Source organism: Lissotriton vulgaris, chromosome 2_1 (genome assembly GCF_964263255.1).
Source record: "Lissotriton vulgaris chromosome 2_1, aLisVul1.2, whole genome shotgun sequence".
Taxonomy (NCBI): Eukaryota; Metazoa; Chordata; class Amphibia; order Caudata; family Salamandridae; genus Lissotriton; species Lissotriton vulgaris.
This window is the reverse complement of record NC_141687.1, coordinates 1,453,184,902-1,453,190,901: the sequence shown is the minus strand read 5'-3', so window position 1 is coordinate 1,453,190,901 and position 6,000 is coordinate 1,453,184,902.

Below are 6,000 nucleotides of genomic sequence, written 5' to 3'. Positions count from 1 at the left end.
GGCCACTCCCATTGAGGACCACGTGGGTAAGTTCGCACAATATTTCCCCCGCAAGCACGCAAAAACGCACGCGACCACGTAATTGCGCCCCTGGCGCAACGCGAGCATGCAACTAGCACCCGGAAAAGGAAATGCGCAACGCGAACAAGATGGCCGTGCCCACGTACGACCGCATGGGTAACTTCGCGGTCCATGCGCTGCAAGCATCCCGCGAACATGCAAAAAAAATCAGTTTTGCGGATCGCGAATTCGCGCATTTTGCCCATACTAAGGGGCTGATTATGATGGAGGATTTTCCGCATCCTCCGGGCCGGCGGAAGCCACCGCCGGCCTGGAGGATGCGGAAAATCCTCTGTGGACCCACCAAAGACCCACCGCCACATTAGGATGGCTGGTGGGCCCTGGTTTCAGTCCGCCGCTTTTCCGCCGTGGTTGACTTACAACCGTGGCGGAAAAGCTGTAACGTGGCTGGCGGTGTCTATCAGACACCGCCAGCCACATTAGGATGGTGTAAAAGAGATGACTTTCCACGGCTGCTTTTCTGCCGTGGAAAAGCATGTGTAACTTCACTGCGGGGGCCCGTTGCGGGCCCCCTGGGTGAAGGGGAGCTGGGGGTGCACATGGGGGGTACCTAGGGTACCCCCCTGCATTTGTATGGTGTACGGTGCCTGCCGCTTTCTGCATACAAATGCAATGTATGCATTTTTACCATTGCGGCGGGTGCAGCTTGAAGCCACACCCGCAGGAATGGTAAAAATAGAGGATGTGACCGCCAGGGTGGCGGTCACATCCTAATTTGACAGGAGTGAACTCCGCAGGCCATGCGGAGGTTCCCTCCTCCTCTATGGTCGCGGGCGGACTCAAGTCCGTCCGCAATCATAATGAGCCCCTTAATGTGTATCTTTTGGGAGGGTGAGGTTCTGGTAGAAATTGTTCAGTAACAAAATCATCAGAATCAGATGATTCTTGCAGTGGTGTAGCCATTTTTGAATCAAAAATAGAAGTTTAGGTTTCCAATGACAAAAAAGTGAGTTTTTTCTCAGAACAGGTCTTCTCTTAAGGAAGGTCTAAGAAGAGTGATTATGATAGGTGGGGTTCTTCAATAGTTAGAACAGTAAGTGTTATAAACCAATGAAATTTCTTTTTTTTGGTCACATGGGATGCGTGCTGGGTGCATACACGCAGCACGCATCTAGCGCGACTTCTCTAAATTGCATTTAAAAGTAATATAAGTTTATTAAAACTAATAGAATATTATTTTTTTCTCCTAAATATTTATATTCATATATATATCTATCTTTTTTTCTACCGAATAATTTCGCGGAAGTCGTGCCCCCACCGCTTTGAACACGCACATGACGTCATGCGGAAATGCGCACGTGCGTTGTAGCGTGATACGTATATGTTGCGCATGCGCTTCAAGTCACGTACGGGTCGCATAGCAATCGCGCATGAAAATATGCACCTAACGCACACCCTATACGCATCCTACAGAACAAATGTACAATGGTGGCTACGTTCTGCGGAGCAATCGAGAGAGGTGAGCTATGGGTGCGGGACTGCTAAAAATCTTTTTTTTTTTTAAAGAAAAAGAAAATATATAAATATTTTACTAAATATAAAAAAATATATATATTACATTTTTTAAATATATATATTAAAATGTGTAATGTAATCTAAAAAAGATATCTAAAATAAATATATTTGAAAATAAATTGTAAATCAGTATCAAATAAATACATATAACAATTAATAGATTTAAAAATTGTTATTGAATAAATCTTTCAAAATCACTGAAACAAATCTTGAGTTTCAGGCAGGTTATGCTTTAAAAAATTATCGTTTAAAAAACCTTTCAAATTCACTGAAAAAACCTTAGGTTTCAAGTAGGGTATAGTTAGGAATTAGCATTTAAAAAGCCTTTGAAATTCACTGAAAAAAACATAGGTTTCAAGCAAGTTATAGTTAGGAATTACCATTTAAAAACCTTAGAAATTCACTGAAAAAAAACATAGGTTTCAGGGGTGTTATAGTTAGCTGGACATTTCACTTGTACAAAACCATTGAAATTCCTCAGTTATAGTTTTTTTTTTTAAAGACCTTTATTGAAAGCAAAGCCATCGACATCACCAAGTCTTTACATTTTCACATTGCACAGTATCATACACCACAAAAGGCATGCGAGCGATGATCGAGAAGAACAGTACACAGCCTGTTTGTCGGCATCCCGGAGGCCCGGCGGCGTGGTGAAGTGTCGTTATTCTAGTATAACCAAGTGCAATGTCTCTCCATAGGTAGCTTATTAGAGCAGTGTGTCAACTGGCAATCCCCAACTACGATCGCGGCAAAAAGGTCTAGTATTGAAATAAGGTCAATAGAACTACCCCAACTAAACCCCTACCCCTCCCCCCAGAGTGCGGCTGTGGAACTGCAAACCCCACCCAGTCATGTGTACCTCAAGGTGTACCTGCCATGTGCCCCGTGTCGTCCCACCGTAAATGAATGCCCCCCCCAGTGTCCCCCCCAATCGTGCCCCAGAATCAGGAACCTCAGTGTAGCCCCCTCCCGTCCCGTAACTCACCCCAACCCACTCCCCTCGGGGAAGGAAATGCATGCGTTCAAACCACTATTCCACCACCCGGTCCTGGAGTTCAGCTGTTTCAGAAGTGTCAGAGTCGCCATCCTCCCCCTTATGCAGATGTTCTTTGTAAAGATCCCAGAAATTCTTGGGCCTACTCCTGGGCGGTAACAGGTCGCTGTACAGTTCTGTTTGAGTGCAGCAGTACTGTAGGTCCCGCAACCATCTCGTTTTGGCAGGTAGGGGTCCACGCATCCAACAGGCCGCAACCACCCTCCTGGCTAACAGCAGGGCCATATCGACCAGCCGGCGCAGAGAAGGGGCCAACGGCTTAGAATAACCAAGGAGCGCAAGCGCCGGAGTGCGCGGCAGGGTCTCCCCTAGAATCTGGTCAAGTTCCGCAAATACTTCCCCCCAGAATGCTCGTACACCGGGACAAAGCCAAGCTAAATGGAAGAAGTCTGCCACTAATGTTCGGCAACGCTCACACTCCGCAGTGGGGCGAAGGCCATAGCGGTGCAGTCGTTTGGGGGTATAGTACACCCGCTGAAGGAATTTGAAATGCACCAGCCTGTGCCTGCCATTCAGGGAAATCTTGCGCGTGCTGGAGCAGCAGTATCGCCACATAACGCCGTCTATGGGGGTTTGCAAATCGTCCTGCCAGGCCGCTCTAGCTTTAGAGGGTTGTGGGCGCTGATGCGCCACTCCCAACTTGTTGACCTGTGAAATAAGCTTTGCAGGTGATGTGGATTTAATAATATAGGTCAGTTCCGGGATCTCCTCAGGCTCCTCCATGGTAGAGCCCAGGACCTCCCGGAACGCAGAGCAAAGTCTGTGAAATTGAAATTTCTGTAACAAGGAAGGGCCCGATTCCGTGGCAGTAAGTTGATCCCAGGTTTTCAAAGTGCCCTCGGAGAACAAATCCTCCATCCTCGCTATGCCGAGGGCATGCAAGGCCTCGACTACTCCTCTCTCGCCCAACGGGTCCAGCTAGAGGGCCCATTCAACAGGCATCAATGGGGAGTACAAAAGGGCGCAGCCGCGGGAGCGCATCAGGGAGTTCCAGGCATGATTGGTCGCTTTAAGGGAGTCCATCCGGCCGATCGATCGATCCGTGGGAAGGCAAATAGTGGCAGGCAGGGGGAGTGGGTCCGCAAACAACCGCTCCAGTATGAGGTGCGGCGTGCGTGCGTCACCATGAATCCACGGGTGCAGGTGCGAAGCCTGCGCAACTCGGTAGTAGCGCTCTAGATCCGGAGCTCCCAAGCCCCCCATCTCACAGGGGAGAGTCAGGATCGTCCACCGTACTCTTGGTTGCTTGTCGCCCCAGGCCAGTCGGATCATGACTTGGGTAAGTTGTTTAAAAAATGCTCTCGACAGAACCACAGGTAAGTTAAGGAAAAGGAACAGGAATCGGGGAAGCACTATCATTTTCATAATAGCGATCCTGACCAGAAGGGAGAGCGGGAGTCTGACCCAGGCATCGACATCATCAACCAATTCATTGTACGCAACTCCGTAGTTGTCCCTAACCAGGACCTCAGGATCAGTATGCAGGCGGATACCCAAATAACGGGCCGAGTCAGTGGACCACTGTAGTGGGTACTCCATAGCAAAGGGTTGTGTCACCGGGGTGAGAGGAAAAGCGATGGACTTGTCCCAGTTCACCCTCAAGCCCGAGAGCGATCCAAAACGGACCACCTCCCAAAGAACCGCGGACAGGTTAGATTCCGGGTTCCGGACATACAGTAGAGTGTCATCAGCGTACGTCGAAATCCCGATTTTGTAAGTGGGAAAACTTATACCCTCCAGACTGTGGTACTCCCGTATAGCGCAAGCGAGAGGCTCCGCGACCAGCGCATAGAGCAACGGCGACAGGGGGCAGCCCTGCCGAGTGCCCCTACCAATGTATACCGGCTCCGACACTCTGTCTCCCAACCGTAGTCTGGCCGAAGGCCGATGGTACAGCGCCCCAATCCTCTGCAGGAACGGTTCGCCGAGGCCCAGCATTCGCAGTACTCTAACCATGAAAGGCCACTCAACAGAGTCGAACGCCTTTTCCATGTCAGGGAAGATCGCCAGCGCGCTGTTCTCCTGCTTGACATGTTGCATTGTGCCCAGCACCGTGCGTATGTTGTAAGTTAAATTCCTGCATGGGACAAATCCGGACTTCTCCGGGGCGACAAGCTCTGGGACCAACAAGGCCAGCCGATTGGCTAGGACTTTGGCATAGATCTTTGCATCAACGTTCAACAGGCTGAGTGGCCTGTACGAGCCGCAAAGGTCCGGTGGTTTCCCTGGCTTAGGTATAGTGATCAGCAACGCCTCACTCATGGTGGGCGGCATCTCGCCATCCTCGCAGATAGCATCAAAGAGGGCAACCAAGTGCGGGAGCAGAATGTCTTTGAAGGCTTTATAAAAGCCAACCGTGAGTCTGTCGGAACCCGGTGCACTCCCCGATTTCATGCTCGCAATAGCCTCTAGTATTTCGTCCTGGTGAAAGGGGGCCATCAAAAATTCCCTATCCGAGTTCTTGAGGAACGGCATGGCAATGTGGTCCAAATAATCGTCCATTTCGCTCTCCACTCCCTGCGTCTTGGACTGATATAGTTCAGCATAATATCGTCTAAAGGTCCCTATTATCTGCTCCTCGTCTAAAACCGTGGCACCCCCCGGGGTCCTTAGCTCCTCAACCACCAGAGGCCGTCGAGAGCCCCGAACCATGCGAGCCAGCAAGGCACCTGGCCTATCCCCCTCACCATACACTCGGGCAGTGGCGTACTTGCCCATATAAAGAATCTCTCTATCCGCCAGAGCCTGAAATTCGGACAGGAGTTGGGTGAGCGCCGGGCTTTCTGCAGTACTAAGCGCCGACAATTGTTGAGCCTCCAGCTCCGCTATCCTAGTCTCCAGAGCAGTGAGTTCCCGCCTGATGGAACGTAGCACACTGGAATGCTTAGACATAGCCATCCCCCTGATGTATACCTTAAAAGCCTCCCAAACTGTAAAAAAGTATTCGACCGAGCCTTGGTTAGTAGCGAAATATTGTTCTATATCTTCCGCAAGCTCCCCCCGGAAGGCATCATCTAGCAGAGCGAAAGGAGGGAACCTCCAAGTGAAGGCTGGTATCCCCTTTCTGGCAGTGGAAAGGTGTAATAGAATGGGGGAGTGGTCCGAGAGAGTCTGCGTGGGAGAACCTTGCATGCGCTGATACCACCCAGGACCGAGGGAGATGCTAACCAGTAATCTATCCTAGTATGCACATTGTGAAAGGCCGAATAGTGCGTGAAGACGCCCTTCGTGGGGTGTTTGTCTCTCCAGACATCCACTAGGTCTAATTTAGTCATCTCGGCTTTCATATGTGTGGCCGAAGCCACCGGGCGTCGAGTAGGGCCCGCGGAGCGGTCCCTGGATGGGTCGAA